This window comes from Lithobates pipiens, unplaced genomic scaffold, assembly GCF_037356315.1.
Source record: "Lithobates pipiens isolate NorthernLeopardFrog02 unplaced genomic scaffold, aLitPip1_a1.2 Scaffold_23, whole genome shotgun sequence".
Classification (NCBI taxonomy): domain Eukaryota; kingdom Metazoa; phylum Chordata; class Amphibia; order Anura; family Ranidae; genus Lithobates; species Lithobates pipiens.
In genome coordinates this window covers 246,387,291-246,408,784 of record NW_027507785.1, presented here as the reverse complement: position 1 = coordinate 246,408,784, position 21,494 = coordinate 246,387,291, and positions in this window count along the sequence as shown.

Genomic DNA, 21,494 nt, shown 5'->3' with positions numbered 1-21,494 from the left:
GGAAACTTTCCGCATAAAGCACCGTGTTACCCGCGGTGCTTTTGCGGTACAGGCAGGTAGAGATTTGATTCTCAGGGGTATGGCCAATGAGGACATCCAGGAATGTAATTCTTTGGTAGTCATAAGTCATGGTGAACTTCAAATTGTAATTATTCACATTGATACGGGATTTGAATTCCAACAGGGCCTCCTCAGACCCCTCCCAGATGACGAGGATGTCATCGATGTACCGCCGCCACATAGAAATGTGGCCTGTATATTCAACGAGACCCTCGTCACCCAGGAGGGATTTCTCCCACTGCTCCAGGTACAGATTGGCATAGGCCGGGGCACAATATGTGCCCATGGCCACGCCCTGCACCTGGAGGTAGTGGGAGTTGTTGAATGCAAAGAAATTATGGTGCAGAATGTAGACCAAGCCGTCCACTATGAATTCCTTCACTACATGCTCCTATTTCCCACTCTGTTGGAGCAGGCATCGTACATTTATGGATTTTGGGTAAACTATAAAATGTAGCTTCCCTCAGATATTTGGTCCTGGCGAAGGCATGTTGATCTTTTGTAATACCCCCTTTGTCGAGAGCTGTGTCAATTAAATCATAAAATTTCTTGCAGTAAGTCTGTATTAGTTTACTCGGAATGATCTTATACCAGACCTTATTGTCCAATATGTCCTGGCACATACGTACGTAGTCCACATTGTCCATCAGGACCACATTTCCTCCCTTGACTGAGGGTTTAATTGTGATGTTAACATTTTTACACAGGGCATCAATGGCCTTGGTTTCATCAGGGCTTAAATTGTCAGGCTAAGATTTTTTCCATGACAATTTGCAAATATCTCTCGAGGCCTGTTTTACAAATGTTTCAATACTTAAGGATTAAGACTCAGTGAAGGAAATTTGCCAGAGGGCTTTTTAAAATCGGACTGTAAAAAAGACTTGGGTTTATTTGCATTCTCAATAACAATAGTGTTTCCAAATCTATTTGGTCTCCCATAGGGCCTTAAATTCTCTCATGCTGAACTTAGACCAATCTGTAGTATCAACACCGATATCAGTCTTCGCATGCAGGCTCTTAAGAAGGAGCCTGCTTGCGAAGAGTTGTATATCTGTGATCACTCCAAAGGCATCAAAATTTTCCGGTGGGCAAAAGGTTAATCCACGTGACAGAACTTTAATTTCCACTGGGGACAACACATAGGATGAGAGATTGATCACACTAAAGGATTCGGTGGAATCCGCGTGATATATGCGTCCAGGTTTCCTACTTCCCTGTTCATTAGGGGTGAGGAAAGTCCCCGCATTGAGTTTAAAGAGTTCTGGCGTGTTTCCGACGGACACCCTGTGATTTCTTTCTCTTTCTTCATGCATGTTACATTCCCGGGGATGGCAGAGGCCATCTCACCAGGATGCATATTCGAGAGATCATCAGGTATACACACACACACACACACACACACAGATATGATGATTTGATTATGTTCTACAGGTATCCACTCATTTAATTTCTGAGTGGATAATACTAATCTTAAATTTGTATGGAAATTCTACTGCAGGTGCTATCTGCCCCGCCCTCCAGCCACCAATACCCGTACCCACTTCTTGTTCTTTGGGAAGTGAGGGACAAGTGTGACCTCTCGCAAGTCACACCGCTGGATTCTAACTTCTTCCCTTGGTATTCAGTGACTTTGTGGGCTTTGGGATTCTCTGTTTGTGGGGAATATTGAGGCGGTCCTTTCAAAAGAGAACTCCATTAGGACTATATACTCTTTTTACCTTCTTGGATGTGCATTATTGGGTAAACTTATTAAGTTATTAGGCACCCATATCATATTATAGATAAGTACTAATTGACATATATACTCATGATATTCTTGTTTTATAGCAGACCATTTCTCTGAAGAAAACCCCTATAGTGGGTTGAAATGGATCAGGACTATATCTTCACTGTTGCTGTATCTGTACAGTGTTTGTAATAGTCGTGTCTGCTACTGTACATCCATCGTTTATTATTTATTTTTTTGAGTTACTTTGAATTGACTTTTTAACTGTTCAGTGGAGCTCATGTTTTAACTTATGTGCTACATTTTTCTACATTAATAAATATTGGAATTTTTTATACCATACTTCTATACATTTATTGTTTTGCTGCCTAAAAAACCCACTGTGGGGGAATTTGTTCTACTTTTTTGTTCTTTGTACATTTGTTCAGTTTGTCTAAAAAGGAACCAAAGTACTCTATTGCTGCCCATTCCCACTGGAAGCAGGAGACTCCAGTGCTAAAGACAATTTCAACTGTTGTTATCCCAGACTGCTGACTGTGTCTATACCCCTTTCCACACTGGAGGCTCACATAAAATTGAGTTAAACTTCTTTAAATCCCCTGTTCACAGTGCATTCTCAAGTACATGCATGCATCTGCATAACCACCCTACTCCTAAAGAGGCACACCCACTGATTAAGGATAACCTGTCACCGATATGTCCCTGAACTTTTCGTCCCATGAAACACAACTGTTTATGCGCGCCAAAGTTAAAGGACCCGACCTGTACAAAAACTGTCCAGATTTGGTGGCCTACCTGGAGGCAGAATCTGGTTGAGAGAAGCATGCCACATTCCCCAGGCTAAGCTTAGTCCCTCTAGTCCAAGATTCCTCGAGTGAACTTGTCTTATATTTTGTTAACCTTTCTCATTCACCTGAGGCATAATCTCTCTGGTGGAGGGCTACTGTTTATGCTTAGTACTGCAGTACATACCGAAGTCACTCCTAGGGGTACTTGGGTTACTGTATTTTTACATATCAGTATAATATTTCCATAGGGACAGCATCTTGATTAGAACAATTGTAAAGACAAATAATATATAAGGGACTTTAACCCTTACCTACTCTACGGAAAACTAACAAAAAAGTTTTAGCCATACATATACTTTACCAGTTCCCATGAGACCTATAGAAAAACGATGCCAGGCGGGACTTTTGCTGATCCGGGTGGATATCATATGACGTCCTTCTGGATTGCACATGGCTCGGGGGCTATGCTGCAGCTTGATCTGTCACAGCCGATGACTGATCAGTGTACCAGCCTGCTGCCAGTACCATGTGATCACTGTAACCAATCATAGCAGATCACATGACAATTGTAAACAATGGATGGCTTCCTTTCATGCCATCCATTGTGTACAACTGTGTTGCTAGCTGTGATTGGTCACAGTGATCACGTGGTACAGACAGAGCCAATCACAACCCATTTGTACCATGTAATTAGCTGTGACCAATCACAGCTAATCACAACAAAACACATTAAATGAAACAGTTTCATTCAGTAAAAATGGTTGCTTATATTTGTGAAATTCACTGGTATAAGCAAACAAAAAAAAAATCCTGGTCACTTCCCCAGAGTAGTACAGTATTACTATGGTAACACCGTATTTCACTGGACACAATAATAAAAAAAAATGTAATAAAAAAGAAAAATATATAATTTATTTATTACATTTTTTTAAATACTGTCACTCAGTGTCTCTGATCACCATTACACTTTTTATATGATAACGCTGTACTGCGCTGGTGGCTGTATGCTAAAAAAATAAAATGAGTTGTCACAGTTGTAGCTGACATTGCTCCTAGATTTCTTAAGTACTCATACCGGCCCATGTAGTGGTAAAAAATAAACCTCTTTTCTTGATCATACATCACGGGACACAGGAGCTCATTACATAGTGGGTTATATAGGCATCTCTGGTGATTGGACACTGGTTAACCCCAATTAAGGAGAATTCCTCCCCTATATAACCCCTCCCATATCAGTTTTTTCGCCAGTGTCTATGGGGGTTGGTCACGTAAAACGTGCTATGAAGAAAGCTCTGTGCAGGTCCCTGGGGGGGCCTAAGGGCTACAACAAACCGGATCCATATCTCGGGCCGATATTTTGACTCCCAAGATGGTATGGTACCCGGGCCTCGTCATCCGAAGAAATGAGGTTTGGCCTGTAAGTCCTCTCCTATTGGAAGACTGGGCTCTGGGAAAACCAGACTTGGTGTACTATTTACATAGTGGAACGAAAGTTTCTGGCAGACTCTTTTACAAGGTCCAGGTAGGAGGTTCTTTTGAGAAAGAACCCCCAAAAAAACTGAAGGTTGGCACAACTCTGCCCGCCATGATGGGTGAAGGCTGGAATCTGTCTGTTTTCAGCAATTCCTGCGGCGAGGACAGGTAAGGGAAGTTAATCCTATATATATTATGGATTTCTTCATTGAGTAGTAGTATGTCTTACCTGGTATCCACCACTAGAGGGAGTAAGAGCAGCCTGATGCATACTTACATGCCTTTTCAGTACACACACTCAGTGAAGCCTGGTTCTCCAGCTGTCTCACGTCTCCACTATAATCCCTGCCACAATAGAGGTAATACAGGGGTCCCACGTAGTCTGGGGGTCCCACGCAGCTCCGATGGAGATTCCCTTTCCCCCCTGGATTCCACGGGCTAATGGAGGAGGGGGGAGTGTGGTTGTGAGCCATGCACGTCAGTGTGCACGGCGCTGTACTGCGCAGGCGCCAGGTGGCAGTTTTAAAAAGCCCAGAGCGTCAGGGGACTGTAAGTGTGAGACACACGAGCTGTGGGCAGTAAGCATCCCAAGGGATTGGATCCAGGCACAACCTTAGACACCTACTCAGCATCAGGTTGTGCAATTTAAGCATATGTATTTATTGTGAGACTTTAAGCACAACAGTGATTGCACTTTGTACTAGTACCTCTGCTTTGTAGCTTAGGACTATGTCTCCTCGTAAGAGGGTCTCAGGGGGAGGTAACAAGGGCACTGGTAAATCACCTCCTAGGTCCAGGGGTTCTAAAAATGCCTGTAAGTTACCATCCCCCCTGCAAGACTGGAGCCAGCCTCACAAGATGAGTCAGTGCCCCTGTCAGGTTTTGCAGCCTCTCCTAATGTTTCAGCCCCGGTATATGTCACTGAGGACTCCCTTAGGGCTACATTGGAGGGTTTTGAAGGGAGAATAATGTATTTTATTTCTGCTTCCCTGAAAGATAGCAGGAAAAGGGGTAGATCCCCTCCCTATGCTGAGATTCCTCTTTCAGATGACTCTTCTGACAATGAGGAGAGATCCCTATCTTGGGACAGGGATCTTGAGCAGTCGGAGGAATCAGAGGAGAGAGTCCCCTTCTCCCAGGCGCTCAGAAAACAGGTGCAGTATTATACTGAATTGGTGCGTACCACATTCAGAATGCCTGCTGCTGGAGTCGCTACGTCCTCTGTTTCTTCCCTGGGAGTCAGGAAGGTCCCACAGACTGCCTTTTCCTTCCCAATTCATCCCTTAATGGATAAATTGTTGTATGAGGATTGGGGACATCCCAATAAACTGTTTGCTCCTCCTAAAAGGTTTTCTATGCATTATCCTCTGGAGGAAAGTTTCACCAAGAAATGGGGGGTCCCATCTGTCGATGCGGCTGTTTCTTGCGTGAATAAAAACCTGACCTGTCCGTTGGATAATGCTCAGGTATTTAAAGATCCAACTGATAAGAAGCTGGAAACATTATTAAAAGCCTCCTTTTCCATGACTGGCGCTGTAGTGCAACCTACAGTCGCAGCCGTGGGGTTGTGTCAGTTCCTAAAGGAACAGGTTAAGCAGATGCTTGGCCTCCTTCCCAGTGAGGAAGTGGAGAATTATGCAGAAATACCTCAAATTCTGTGTTTCATGATTGATGCGATTTTGGATTCTGTCCAACAAGCATCTCGTTTGTCTCCCCTGTTAGTACACATGCGAAGGGCCCTTTGGCTAAAGAATTGGGCAGCTGAGCTGTCAGGCAAGAAGCATTTGATTGGGTTCCCGTTTATAGGGGAACGTTTGTTTGGAGAAGAATTAGACAAATTCTTCCAAAAAATTTCAGGGGCTAAATCTACTCTCCTTCCAGTCAAAAGGAGCAAACATCCATCATTTAGGCGTTCTCTCTCTCCCGAAGCATCAAGCTCTAAGCAGTGGCGACGGCCGTCTCAACCCTCCTCTACAAGAAAGGCTCAGGGCCGGGCCCAGGGGCAGAAAAAGACTTGGGGGCGAAAGCCTGCCAAGCAGAGCCCAAAAGCTTCCTTGTGAAGGGGCGCCCCCACTCGGCCGAGTGGGGGGAAGGCTCCGGCAGTTTGCAGAAGCCTGGCGGGAAGAGATCCGGGACAAGTGGGTGATCTCTTCGGTGTCTATGGGCTACAAGCTAGAGTTTCAGGAGATTCCACCTTCTCGCTTTCTAAGGTCAAGGATCCCCAGGGATCCAGTAAAGCAAAAAACGCTATTTCTGGACTTAGATCACTTACTATCCCAGGGGGTGATAGTAGAAGTGGACCCAAAAGAACAGGGTTCAGGGTTTTACTCTAATCTCTTCACCGTTCCGAAGCCAATTGGAAGTGTCAGACCTATCCTGGATCTGAAGGATCTCGACTGGTTTTTACACATCCAGTCCTTCCGAATGCAGTCAATTCGCACTGTGGTCTCCTCCCTGCAAGGGGGAGAGTTTATGGCATCAATAGACATCAAAGATGCATATCTCCATGTGCCAATTTTTCCCGCACACCAAGAATATCTAAGGTTCGTGGTAAAGCGGCGCCATTTTCAATTTGTGGCCTTGCCGTTCGGGCTTGCTACGGCCCCTCGAGTCTTCAGAAAGATTCTGGACCCTCTCTTGGCAAACCTAAGAGCTCAGGGTATAGCCGTCATGGCTTATCTAGACGATTTGCTTCTCATGGAGAAAACAGTAGCGTTCCTGAACCACAGCGTTACCAGAATGCTAGAACACCTGGAACGCCTAGGTTGGAAACCTAGAAAAGTCGTCCATACAGCCTGCCACCAGGTTGGAATACCTGGGTATGATTATCGACACCGCTCAGGGCAAGGTGTTTCTTCCAAGGCCAAAAGCCTTGGTGCACCTAATTCTGGGCAGGAGATCTTCCCCCATTCGGTTGTGCATGAGACTGTTAGGGAAAATGGTCGCCTCCTTCGAGGCCGTCCCATTCGCCCAGTTCCACTCAAGGCCTCTGCAAAGATGCATCCTTGCGGCTTGGAACAGGAAGCCCCAATCCTTGGATCTTCCTATGCGTCTAACCCCAGGAACACGCAAGAGTCTCGTCTGGTGGTTACAAACCAAGAATTTGCTGAAGGGCAAAACTTTTCTTCCTCCTTCATGGAAGATTATCACGACAGAAGCCAGCCTGACAGGCTGGGGAGCAGTGTTGGAGGAGACGTGCTCGCAGGGGAAATGGTCTGCAATCGAGAAGCTATTGCCCATAAATGTCTTGGAGATCCGGGCAGTTTATATGGCTCTCATAAAGTGGTCTTCCAGACTACGGGGTCTCCCTGTTCGGGTTCAGTCCGACAATGCCACAGCAGTGGCCTATATCAATCACCAGGGCGGTACCAGGAGTCTGGTTGCGCAAAAAGAGGTGAATCGCATACTTGTCTGGGCAGAAAAGCATGTCCCATGCCTTTGTGCAGTCTTCATTCCAGGAGTGGAAAATTGGCAGGCGGATTTTCTGAGCCGCCAGCAGTTGTGCTCAGGAGAATGGGCTCTGCACCCCAACGTGTTTCGGAACATATGTTGCAGGTGGGGTACTCCAGACGTAGATCTGTTTGCATCCAGGTTCAACAGAAAACTGGACAATTTTATGTCAAGGACAAGAGATGCACTTGCTCAGGGGTCAGATGCTCTGACAGTTCCCTGGGATCAGTACAATCTGATTTATGCCTTCCCCCCGTGCCCGCTTCTGTCGTGGTTCCTGGGAAGAGTCAAGAGGGAGACAAAATCGGTTCTTTTGGTAGCCCCGGCTTGGCCCAGGTGACCGTGGTACGCAGAGATCATGAAGTTGGCAGTAGGCAGGCCGTGGATCCTCCCTCTCCGGCCAGATCTGCTCTTACAGGTTCCAATTTACCATCCTGCTTTACACAGTCGGAATTTGACGGTTTGGCTGCTGAGACCCACATTCTGAGAGACCGTGGCCTTTCGGGGCCAGTCCTTTCTACTCTGGTCAATGCTAGAAAGCCGGCCTCCAGGCTTATTTACTACAAAATCTGGAGGGCATATGTTTCCTGGTGTGAACTCAGGGAATGGCATCCTAGAAAGTATGTCATTAGCAGGATCTTGGCCTTCCTCCAGTCAGGCCTAGAAATGAATTTGACCATAAGCACTATCAAGGTGCAGATTTCGGCCTTGTCAGTGTTTTTTCAGAAGCCACTTGCATCGCATTCCCTGGTGCGGGCTTTCATCCAGGGGGCTATGCGGATAAGGCCGCCAGTCAAACCTCCGGTATGCCCATGGGATCTGAATTTGGTTCTCTCGGCTTTGCAGGGGCAACCATTTGAACCTTTGCATCTGGCTTCATTAGTTCTTCTGACTAAAAAAATTGGTTTTCTTGGTAGCCATATCCACGGCTAGAAGAGTGTCAGAACTAGCAGCTCTTTCCAGCAAAGAGCCGTATCTAATTATTGATAAGGACCGTGTGGTCATGTGTCCCAACAGGTCCTTTCTACCTAAGGTGGTTTCGGGATTCCATTTGAATCAAGATGTAATCCTACCATCCTTTTTTCCGGACCCACAGTCCGCAGAAGAAGAATCTTTGCACACTTTGGATGTGGTTAGGGCAATCAGTATATATCTTCAAGCAACTGCTCAGATAAGGAAAACTGATTGCTTATTTATTTTGCCGGAAGGCCCTAGGAAGGGCCAGGCGGCGTCAAAATCCACTCTCTCAAGGTGGATTAGACAGATTATTTCTCAGGCCTATAGTGTTAAAGGGAAAATCCCTCCTTTTCAAGTGAAAGCGTACTCTACAAGGGCTGTAAGTGCTTCTTGGGCAGTGCATCACCAGGCCTCCCTGGCTCAGATCTGTAAGGCTGCAACTTGGTCATCAGTCCACACATTCACCAGATTCTATCAGGTGGATGTCAGAGGGCAAGAGGATATCGCCTTTGGGCGCAGTGTACTGCAGGCTGCAGTTTAGGTCCTCCGGTCCCTGGCGGTCTATAATTATGATCTGTATCTCCCTCCCATCAATCTGAGCATTGCTTTGGGACATCCCACTATGTAATGAGCTCCTGTGTCCCGTGATGTATGATCAAAAAAATAGCATTTTTATATACAGCTTACCTGTAAAATCCTTTTCTTGAGAGTATATCATGGGACACAGGGCTCCCGCCCCTCTTGGGTTTTACGTGGTTTCTTATTGCTTTTCTACAAAACTAAGGTACCTCCCATATGGGAGGGGTTATATAGGGGAGGAATTCTCCTTAATTGGGGTTAACCAGTGTCCAATCACCAGAGGTGCCTATATAACCCACTATGTAATGAGCTCCTGTGTCCCGTGATGTACTCTCAAGAAAAGGATTTTACAGGTAAGCTGTATATAAAAATCCTATTATTGTGTAGTATTTAAAAATGTTTAAAAAGGCACACTACTGGGTGTGAATGTACTAAAAAACATTTACATGCTGTAGTGTGTCTTTTTAAATATTTTAAAATTATTTTTTCAATCTACTGCACGATGAGAGGCTTCTTTTACCTCTACATGGGCCGGTTTGAGTATCTAAGAAAGCTAGGAGCAACATCAGCGACAACTTGCCTTGGGCTGTCTTTCTCTTCAAGGGGAAATATCCAACCATGCTGTCTTTGACTACCTGTAATTGAGTTAAATACATTCCAATGAGTAGGAGGCAGTAGTGGAGCTTTTTAGCACTTTATTCGTTTGTCACACAATTGATGTTAGTGACACATGCATTTTATTGGGAGCCTGGTATTTAATTTCTTGTTTATTCTATAACTTTTCTACACAATAAAAAATATACACTAATTTGAGTTATTTTCACCAGAAGAATATAGCAGAATACATTTTGGCCTACGTTTATAAAAAAAGGTTATTTATTTGCAAAATTTTATAACAGAAACAAAGAAAAATTATTTTTTTCCCCAAAAGTATTTTTTCATTTGTTTAGCAAAAAACAAACAAAAAAAGATCCAGCGCTGATTAACCACTTGCTGACCGCTGCACACCAATATACGTCGGCATAATGGCAGCTGTGGGCAAATGGGCATACTGTACTTGTACATGCCCTTTAATTGGCGGGCTTAGTGGGCGCATGCGCATGCCCACTGTGTACAGTGTGACCGTGCCCATGGGTACTGCTGACTCGATGTCTACCAGTGTCCCACGGTCACGGTCACGGTCACGGAGCCGCAGAACAGGGAGATGCAAACAAGGCATTTCCCCATTATGCCTAGTGACATGATAGGGATCTACTATTCCCTGTCATCAGTGGTAGCCCACCCCCCCATAGTTAGAATCCCTCCCTAGGACACACTTAACCCCTTGATTGCCCCCCTAGTGTTTAACCCCTTTCCTGCCAGTGTAACTTACATAGTGATCAGTGCATTTTTTGATCGCTGTATAAATGAGAATGGTCACAAAATAGTGTCAAAAGTGTCCGATGTGTCTGCCATAATGTCGCAGTCACGATAAAAATCACAGATCGCTACCATTACTAATAAATAACAATAATAATAAAAATGCCATAAATCTATCCGCTGTTTTGTAGATGCTGTAACTGTTGCGCAAACCAATCAATATGCGCTGATAGCGATTTTTTTTATACCAAAAATATGTAGAAGAATACATATCAGCCTAAATTGAGGAAAAAATAATAATTTTATATATTATATATATTTTATGAGGATGTTTATTATAGCAAAAAGTTAAAAATATTGCTTATTTCAAAATTGTTGCTCTTTTTTGTTTATAGTGAAAAAAATAAAAAACACAGATGTGATCAAATACCACCAAAAGAAAGCTTTATTTGTGGGGAAAAATGGACGTCAATTTTGTTTTGGTGTAACTTCGCACGGCATTGTCAGTTAAAGCAGCGCAGTGCCGAATCGCAAAAAGTGCTCTGGTCAGGAAGGGGGTAAAATCTTCCAGGGATGAAGCAGTTAAATACCACCAAAAGAAAGGTCTATTTGTGTAAAAAAAAAAAAAAAAATGATAAAAATGTTATACAAGTACAGTGTTGCATGACTGCACAATTGTCATTCAAAGTGTAACAGTGCAGAAAGCTGAAAACTGGCCTGGGCAGGAAGGTGGTAAAAGCGGCCAGTAGGCAAGTGGTTAAAACAAAAATGACATACTGTAGAACTAAACTTGCAAGAAACTGAAAAAGAAATAAAGGATTAATGTTCATTCATAAAATATTCTGTCCAAAATTTCTGTCTAAAGATAGCCTGAAACTAAAACAGGAGAGTGTACAATGCTGACTGCTTTCACCTGAAACACAGCCTAAGCACCTGTAGGCTTGTGTGTCTTTTGGAACGTAGAAGGTCTCTTTCCCATTTTACTTCCTTTCTCACCCATGTAGCAGCTGCTGCAAAGCAAACAGAAAATCAACTTAAGTGATGATGAAAGCAGCAGGGAAATACCTTAGAGAAAAACTAACAGCTGCAATAATACTGCTCAACCAGACATTATCTTGACTCCCCGTTTGCACAGTTGACCTTTTGTTTTTCATAGGAGGACCAATAAGTACCTTTTTAGTGCTTCAGTGTGGCTTCACACATGTTTGCGAATGTGTGCAACAACATTTTTTTTTTTAAATCTAAATATCTACAACAGCGAATAATTAGGTTTTCTGTACTGACTAGCTGGATCAAGTTTTGGGGATATTTTGTGTTGCTGTGAGTCTTATCCCACCCACATGCATCTTTCCCAAGCCAATTATAAATTGATTTCAGATAAATACATTTATTTTTAGGTTAAGTTTACACCTACAGTTGGGGAACAGTAAAATCACGTGGTTAAGTCAGATTTGCACTGCTCCCACAACCACTCCCCTTTAAACTGTAAAAGGCAGTGAATAGGGATGTACACATGCCACTTGTCTTTGCTGTTTGCTAAATGCAACCCATTCAACTATATGGGGGGTCAAAGTGGTGTGAGTATTAAGGGGTTAAACCAGGCAGTGAGAAGGTGAAATAATGCTTCCTTACTGCTTGGTAAATGCCCTCTGCAAAGCGAGCTATAGCAGAATGCTTTTCAGAGGACACTGTTAGTCTGTAGCAACTGATTTTTTTTTTTGGGGGGGGGGGGGGGCAAACAACAGCCCACCCCCCCATTGTTTGCCGGTCGGTCTGGCTCTTACCCCTCATTGGCGGCAGCAGGTGGCAGGCAGCGTGGTGCAAAATCTCTGTATTCTCTCCTCCATGGCAGCTTCCAGCTCCTCGCCTCCTCCTCTTAGGCATCCAATCAGCCAATCAGGTGGCTGATTGGATTGGCTTCCTGATTGGCGGGGAGGAGGATCAGTGTTACAACAACGAATATTAATTCGCTGTTGTAACACATCTGCGTGGGATTGGATCGCATTCTCTGCGTCCGGAGCCCACCCTATATTGAAGCTTAGTAAAGCCTCTGGCTCTAATCAGTGCTTCAAAAAAATCCCCTGTATTGGAATCCATGCACCAGTGTCCTGAAAGTGCCCGTCGCATAGATAGGGGGGTGGTGATAGATGGGGGTGGCACCTATGCACCCTTAATGGACGGGTCACCCCTGCTAATGGTGTAAACGAGCCCTTAGTTTGCTGTATTTGGTGCCAACACTCACTGAGGGTCTTCACCTGCCTTCAATAAGTATGAGTTCCTGATATGTTGCTGTACCTCTAAGAGGGTTGGAGCTCCAGGGCAAGCCTACTCGGAATGTAACTATTTCTATATACAGTATATGCTCCAGTTTGGGTGTTTATATAGTAGACAGGTGCATTCGGTTTCGCCTGAATTTCGAGGATTTTCAAACAAAAGATTTTCAACGAAAGATCCAAAATAAAAAAATGCTTTATTTTCATATCCATTATATTTTCATATCGTTGCGACAACAGTTTGATATAGATAGATTCGACATGATGGTGACAATAGCGATCTGTGTCTATCGCACCTGCGGTTGAATGTGCCTAACCTAAGTCTAATTTTATTTGTCATAGAGAGAAAACATTCGACATTATAGAGACATGAAGTTTTGACAAAGCAGCTAAAAACATACGATCGTCGCTAGCGGACATTTACGGTCAAATGCTCCGACCATAGGCTATAGAAGAATGTTAATGTTGTTTGACTAGTAATAATAATTAATAATTAGAATTATTACTAGTCAAACAACTTTAAAATTCTACTATAGCTTGAGGGCAGAGCATTCCACCGGAAATGTACGATCGCAGCATTGTACAGTTTAGCTGCTTCATCTAATCTTCTTAGAGCATCCAACAGACACCATAAGCCTTCAATTGACAGATTCGACCTTAATGATTTTGGATTTTCCTACGAATGCATTTTTTAACAAAACAAAATAAATAAAAATGGATTTCGGGAGTAACTAAATAAATTCATTTTTCAGATGAAACCGAAATTCTAAAACAAAATATTTCAGTGTGCAATTGTCTATTATATAGTTTAAAGCCCGAAACCACACTTTGCAGAGGTGTTTTAAAGCAGCAGTGCACCTCAAAATATATTTGCAAATGTATGTAACAAAAACTTCTGCTTTAAATCTAAGTCTTAAAAACTGTTTATAATTCTGTTTATGGACTAGCTGGATCAAGTGATGTAGAATATATGTATTGTTTGCACGTTTTGAGGAAATAAGGTGGTGTTTTTGTATTTGAATTGTTATTTTAGATTAAACAAATAAGAAATATTATTGAAAATGCCATTAATCTCTTCCATGTAGACCCTTACATATCTTGTGCATCTTTTGTTTGAGGATCAGTCTCTACATTGGAATCATATCCCCATGTTCCTCTTTACTCTACAACTGTCCCTCCTTTAGTTCTAATGTAGATATCTGTATAAATAATTGTGCTATTTACTTAAAGCATTTGTTACCTCAACACTTCATATTCCTGATATATGCATGGTGTACCATGTACTTGTATGAGCAAGAATCATGTTCTCTTTGTATTGCTTCCTATTCTCCTGTTCTCTTCCCCTTGCTTTCCTATTAAAAACTGACCAAGGAGGGGGGCCGCCGGGGAGCAGCACGACATGTGAAAGAACAACAGCAGCTTACTGCGCTAAATAAATTTAGAAGAAATGGCCGCACATTACTCTAGATCAAAATCAATTTTATTTGGACATCCCAAAAACTACAGTAATCAGAATGATGGGTAGCCATCTTTCGCACACTTCACGTGCGCATAGTCATTACCATCATGATAATGGGGGGGGGGGGGGGGGCAAGGGTCATCCATACCAGATATTACCAGATAATATTGGCATGAATGATTAAGTGGACTATTATTAAAAGTGAAAAAAGTTGGGTTAATTCGGTTGGAGGAGAGCCTAAACCCAAAAGAAAGACTATGTAATGTACTGAATGTACTTAAAGACTATGTAATGTAATGAAAAATGAAGCATGGTATTTCACAAGTGTACAAAATATTGATGGCATTGGCAGGACAGGGAATGCCTTCATTCATTGAAAAATGTGAAAATGAGATGGGATCACATCTAGATGAGCAACACAAATATAAAGTATTGAGTGGAGTGTATAGGTATGCAACATATTTAAACACCGTTGAGATGAATTATAAATGTCTAACTAGATGGTACATTACGCCAGTTATGGCTCAAAAATATCAACCAGAGAGGGTGTGGCCAGAGGGGAAGTATGTCCCATATTTGGTGGGAATGGCCAAAGATTAGAGATTTCTGGCAAGGTAGTAAGAGAATATATAAAATAGATCACGGGATCGGAGATCCCAGAGGACCCATGGAATTGTTTATTCCATGTAACAGATATGGGAAAGGCAAAATACCAGAACTCATTACTAGCATACTTAGTAAACTCTGCAAAAATCGCAATATCAAAAAGATGGCAAGAAAAAGAAAGACCTTCGGTAAAAGAGTGGTTTAATAGGATAGAATACATACATAGTGTGGAATATCTGAGTAGTAGGGATGAAGAACAAATAGGAAAATTTGAAAATATATGGGAAAAGTAGGCTATTTTTATGAATACAAGAACATTTTCTGAAGGACGGCTGGTGAATAAGAACGGGATGGATGGAGTGGTCTAAAAGAAAAGGGAAGAGGAAACTTAAGCACAATGGGGGTGGGGTTCGGGGGATGTTTTTTTTTTTGTTAAATGCAATTATTTTGTAAAATGTTTTTGTATATGGAAAAAAAAGAAATAAAAAAAATCAGCTAGTTCCTAAGGGAAGCTTGGCTGCAAATGTTTGACAATCATTGGAAAAAAATGAGATTACAATTAACTGGCAAGTGCAGTGCAAGGTGTACACTGCTGGTGACCGCCTTTTTAACTTATTGGAGTTCAAAATATTTATAAAACATTAAGCATTTACTGACCACAACTTGGCGCTTTGGGTTTGTAGTTTACCATAAACAGAGAAACCACAGAGTGATGATGGTAAGACATGTTTTCCACAGCACTGATTTATCTCTAACTTCTGTCCAGCAACTTTAACTACGGGGATGTTTGTCATTGGTAATAAATATTTTATTTTCCAGCATTGTTCCAATTTTAGAAACAATTTGAGATAAATGATGTATTTCTTCATATTTTTTTTTTCTTTCTGTAACAGATGAAGGGATATAGGAATTTAAACCGCATGTTACTTGAAAAGTTTAATTTTGGGGAATCACTGTGGTCTACTGATACCTATGGGACAGCCTCACACAACTGAACATAATTTCCCGTAGACCATATTTTCTTAATAATTTCCCACAATCTTACGAGGCATGATTATTGTGAAGCATTAATCCAACTTTGCAAGTGCCTGGAACAATAAAAACTGTGTCCTACATATGCCAATTTTCCTTGCCGCTTAAAGGTAAACTTCAGACAGGTACAAAATAAACAAATGAAAGCAGTTTTATATTCATCAACAAATTATTTTTTCCAAGTGTCCGAATTTGACCTGGTATGCACTTCTGAAGCCCCATATACACTATCAGACTTTCTGCTGATGTTTTCCTTCAGATTTACCAAAACCATGTAGTGGAAGGGCCTGCCTGATTGCATACAAATTGAAACTCCTAAGGTTTGACCTCATATTATATAGGTTTGGTAAATCTGAAGGAAAAAAATTAGCAGAAAATCTGATGTGTATGGGGCTTTACAATCCCCTGTAAAGCATCATTTAGACTAGCAGACAGGGAAGCACCACTGAAAGCCAATCATGCACGTGTACTGATAGGAGGAGTGAGCAGAAAGATTATTATTATTATTATTATTCAGGATTTATATAGCGCCAACAGTTTGCGCAGCGCTTTACAATATGAGGGCAGACAGTACACTTACAATACAATTCAATACAGGAGGGATCAGAGGGCCCTGCTCGTTAGAGCTTACAATCTAGAAGGGAGGGTCAAGTTGAAACAAAAGGTAATAACTGTGGAGGATGAGCTGATGGAGAAAATGAAAATACAGTTAGGTGTGGGTGGGGTAGGCTTCTCTGAAGAGAAGTGTTTTCAGGGATCGTCTAAAAGCTAATAAAGTAGGAGATAAGCGGACAAATTGGGGTAGGGCATTCCATAGGATTGGGGAGGCTTTGGAAAAGTCCTGGAGGCGAGTATGGGAGGAGGTGATGAGGGAGCTAGAGAGCAGGAGGTCTTGAGAGGAATGAAGAGGACGAGTAGGTTGGTATTTAGAGACTAAGCTAGTGATGTAACTGGGGGCAGAGTTGTGGATGGCTTTGTATGTAATTGTTAGTATTTTGAATTTAATTCTTTGGCTGAGTGGAAGCCAGTGGAGGGATTGACAGAGAGGAGTAGCAGACACCGAGCGATTGGAAAGGTGGATGAGTCTGGCAGCGGCATTCATAATGGATTGAAGAGGTGATAGACTATGTAGAGGTAAGCCAATGAGAAGGGAGTTGCAGTAGTCGAGGCGAGAGATGACCAGCGAGTGAATTAAGAGCTTTGTTGTCTCATTGGTTAGAAAGGGGCGTATTTTGGAGATGTTGCGGAGGTTGAGGCGGCAGGATTTGGACAGTGATTGGATGTGTTGCTTGAAGGAGAGTTCAGAGTCCAGGACTACACCTAGAACCTTGGCATGAGGGGATGGGCTTATGGTTGTGCCATCAATTTTGACAGTGAGATCAGGGGAAGGGGCATATGGGGGAGGAAAAATTCTAAGTTCGGCTTTGGATAGATTGATTTTGAGGAAGTGGTGTGACATCCAAACTGATATATCTGATAGTAAATTAGTGATACGTGAGGAGACAGAGGGAGTGGGCTGAGGGGTAGAGAAATAGATTTGGGTGTCGTCAGCATAGAGGTGGTATTGGAAGCCGTGGGAGGCTATCAGTTGACCCAGGGAGGAGGTATAGATTGAAAATAGGAGTGGTCCAAGAACAGAACCTTGGGGGACCCCAACAGAGAAAGGAAGAGGAGAGGAGGAAGTAGAGTTGTAAGAAATGCTAAAGGTGCGGTTGGATAAGTAGGAAGAGAACCATCATAGAGTACGGTCACGGAGACCAAAGGTGTGGAGTTTTTTGAGAAGGAGGGGGTGGTCAACCGTATCAAAGGCAGCAGAGAGGTCCAGGAGGAGGAGTACAGAATAATGTCGTTTGGTTTTGGCCGTTAGTAGATCGTTTGTTAGTTTTAGGAGAGCAGTTTCTGTGGAGTGTTGAGGACGAAATCCAGACTGAAGGGGATCAAGAAGGCTATTATCAGCGAGGTGGTCACTCAGTCGGTTGTAGAACAGACGTTCGAGTAGTTTGGATAAAAAGGGGAGCAAGGAGATGGGGCGTAGGTTGTTTGGATTGGATGGGTCCAGTGAGGGTTTTTTAAGTATGGGTTTGACAAGTGCATGTTTTAGAGAGTTGGGGAAGATGCCAGAAGAGAGGGAGAGATTGAAGATGTGAGTTAGAGAGTGTAGCATAGAGTCAGAGGGTGAACGCAGCATTTGCGAGGGAACAGGATCCAGAGGGCAGGTGGTAAGGTGGACATTACCAAGTCGTTTAGCAACTTCGTCTATATTGGGGGGGTTGAAGGAGGGAAGTAATGATTGTGCCTGTGGGCATGATGTGTAAAGCGTGGAGGGTATCAGAACAGTAGAAATCTCCACGCAAATTGTATCAATCTTCTGTTTGAAGTGATTAGCAATCTCCTGGGCAGTGAGTGAGTTGGCGGGTGGAGGCGGTGGAGGACGAAGTAGAGAGTTGAAAGTAGAGAAGAGTTGACGGGGACGGGATGATAGGTTGCTGATGAGAGTGATAAAATAGTTCTGCTTGGCAGAGAGCAGGCTAGAATTGTAATTTTGGAGGGCAGATTTATATTGGTTGAAATCTCTCTGAGACTTGGTCTTGCGCCACAGGCGCTCATGAGCACGACTAAGTTTTTTCAGACTTCTAGTGGCATCTGTTTGCCAAGGTTGAAGGGGTCGGGGCTTAATTCTGTGTGTAGTGAGGGGGGCCAGTGAGTCCAGAGAGGCCAGAAGTGAAGTGTTGTAGACAGAAGTGGCTAGGTTGGTGCAGGATAGGGGTGAGATTTTGTCGTAGAGGTTGTCAATAGCAGAGTAGAGAAGAGAAGGCTTGAGATGACGTAGGTTTCTGCGGGTAACTTTAATGCGGTTGGAGGGAGAGGAGGTGAAGGAGAGGGAGAGAGTGAAGCTAATAAGGTGGTGATCAGAGAGAGGGAATGGATAGTTAGAGAGGTTGCATGGAGTGCAAAGGTGAGAGAAAACGAGGTCAAGGATATTGCCTTCGGAGTGAGTAGGATCATGTATCCACTGCTTCAGGTCAAAGGAGGAGGTTAGGCTGAGAAGTTTGGAAGGAGCAGAGGTGTTAGTATTAATAGGGATGTTGAAGTCCCCGAGAATGATTGTGGGGATTTCAGAAGAAAGAAAGTAGGGTAGCCAGGCAGAGAAGTCATCAAGAAATGTTGATACTGGTCCAGGGGGCCTGTAGATCACGGCTATTCTTAAAGAAATTGGAGTGAAGAGACGAATGCAGTGTGCTTCGAAAGAGGATAGTGACAGAGAGGGAGGTGGCTGAAGTACCTGGAAGGTGCTATGTGGGGCTAGAAGGATTCCAACACCCTTATGTCCATTGGATCTGGGGGAGTGAGTCCAGAGAAGACCACCATGGGATAGGGCCGCAGGAGATGCAGTGTCTGATTCGTGGAGCCAGGTTTCGGTGATGGCGAGTAGGTTAAATGAGTTGGCGATAAAGATGTCATGTAGAGAGGTGAGTTTGTTGCAGACAGAGCGGAGTTCCAAAGGGCACAGGAGAAAGGGAGTCTGGTCTTGGGAAGAATAGAAATGGGAACTAAATTGTGTTGATTGCGGCTGCTGCCAGAGGGTGCAGGGTGATGGGTACAGTTTAATGATGGAGGTCCGGGGTTTGGGGATATATCTCCAGAGGTTAGGAGAAGTAGGAGGGTGAGGGAGGCAATATGGGAGTGAGATTTATATGAAGGGACATGCCCCAGGGTCTTGGAGATTTTTAGTGTGTGTGGATTTTGAATTAGCAGGAGTTGGTGGGTGCAGTAATAAGGAGAGGACAGAAGTGAGGGTGATATATATATGCTGTGGGGGGGAGAAGTGGGGCGGAGTTGAGATAATTTTAGTATAGAGGACAGAGCTGTCAGGAGTAGTAGAGAATGCATGTTATAAGGAGAAAGGGCCTAAAGATGATCTCATCACTCTTGTCGCACCCTCCTAGATAAGTGCTAGAATTAGTTAGATTTGGTGCTGGCTCACTATGTTCAGTGGAGTTATATTTTTGTTTGCTGTTTTAGGTAAATTTAGTTGTGCTTACTGTAATCGGTGCAACTGCATGTGATTAATTAGGTCTGCTCAATGTTCCAGCTGCCGCTAGTTTTGACTGTATCCTCTGCTTTCCAGAGAGCTGGAGAACTCTCTGGAACAAAGGTGTGCAGTAATGCAAATAAAAGCATGAATATTTATACAGCCCTGGCCAATCCCAGGGAGGATGGCCCAAAAGGCTTCTGGGAGTCTGTATAAATACTCTGAGACACAGAACAGCTGGGTCCTGCAGAGGGAAGGTTCAGCCTGGAGAGCTTGTTGGCCTCCAGAGCAACGCTGCCATGTGCTTTTTGTTTGTAAGGCCTCAGGTGGGTGACTTACTGAGCTGACTGAGGAGCTATCTGCTGAAGATCTAGTCTGGTATCACCGGAGAAAGGTGTTGCTTGGAAGTTGGAAGGAGGCAAGCAACTGCTCTGGACATTTGGGAGTAACAGACTGCTTAGAGACTTTGGGGCTGCTGCCACCCTTCTTGTGCTAGAGAGTCAGCTGTGTGTTTGATCAAAGGGAACATCAGCTGGTTTTCAGAGGAGCTTAGTCTATCCAGTTCTTTGTGAAGGGACTCTGCTCTTGGTGCTCTAAACAAAGAAGCCTGCTTTTCACTGCCTCTACAACAAGCCCAGTCCACAGTTTGCTATTGCAAGGACATTTGCTTCAGCTTTTCAGAAAAGATTTTACTGTCCTCAACCTGTACATAGTTCTTGTTTTTGGAGTATTCCCCCTTGATTCCCTCTACCCGATCCCAGTAACTCCAAAAAGAACAACGACAAAAAGGACACTCCTAGACTTGTCATTGAGCCATAGAGTGACTGTGAACATGTGCCTGGCTGTGGGGCAATCCATTGATAAAAGAACTTGGGCACATTTCCAGCAGCCCCATATTACACCCTGCTGCTGCTTCTTGCAGCAGCAGACTGGAGTCATAAGATACAGTAGCGTATTTAGGTTTTGTGCTGCCTTAGGCATAACTAAACTTGCGCACTCCCTAATATAAATATGACCCACCCCTTCCTGTCAAGGCCACACCCTTTAATGGATTCCCTTAATTTGCATATATTTCCTCGCACTTCCTATTTGACTATGGGGCAGGAAGCGAAGCGAAATCTCTGCAATGGGACTGGGATGGTAAAAAAAATAAACTGACAGGGGCTATAACCCTCCCTTATTCTATCCAAAATGAAAAAAAAAAGCGTTGCCTATAGTTCTACTTTAAGCACAAATTTCTGATAATTTTATGGAGAGGACTAAGAAGATATAACCATGTCAATCATATAGCACAGTGAGGAAGGTTTGTGGTCCAGGATGATAGGACAGTCAAAATTAGAAGCGGTGCCTGCCCACCCAGTAGTCCAGGGGTTCATCACTCCTCAGAGCATCCACATCGACCGTTAACCCGATGTAGTCGGACACCTGTCGGTCTAGGCATTCCCTGATGCTGGATCCGGATGACACCTGTCCATGGGTCGGCTGAAAGAATGACCTCATATCAGAAGTCACCAACACATCTTCAAACCGCCCTCTTCTTGCAGGCGCTGTTGGATTGGTACCCGCAACTCTTTCTCTGGGAGTGGGAATTGCTCCTCTGCCAGTGCACGCAATTTGTACTAAACTGGAAGCGGTGTGGTGGCCTGGCTCCTGCTCATCATCCAGGATAATGTCGTCCTCCTCGTTCTCCTCTACCCAT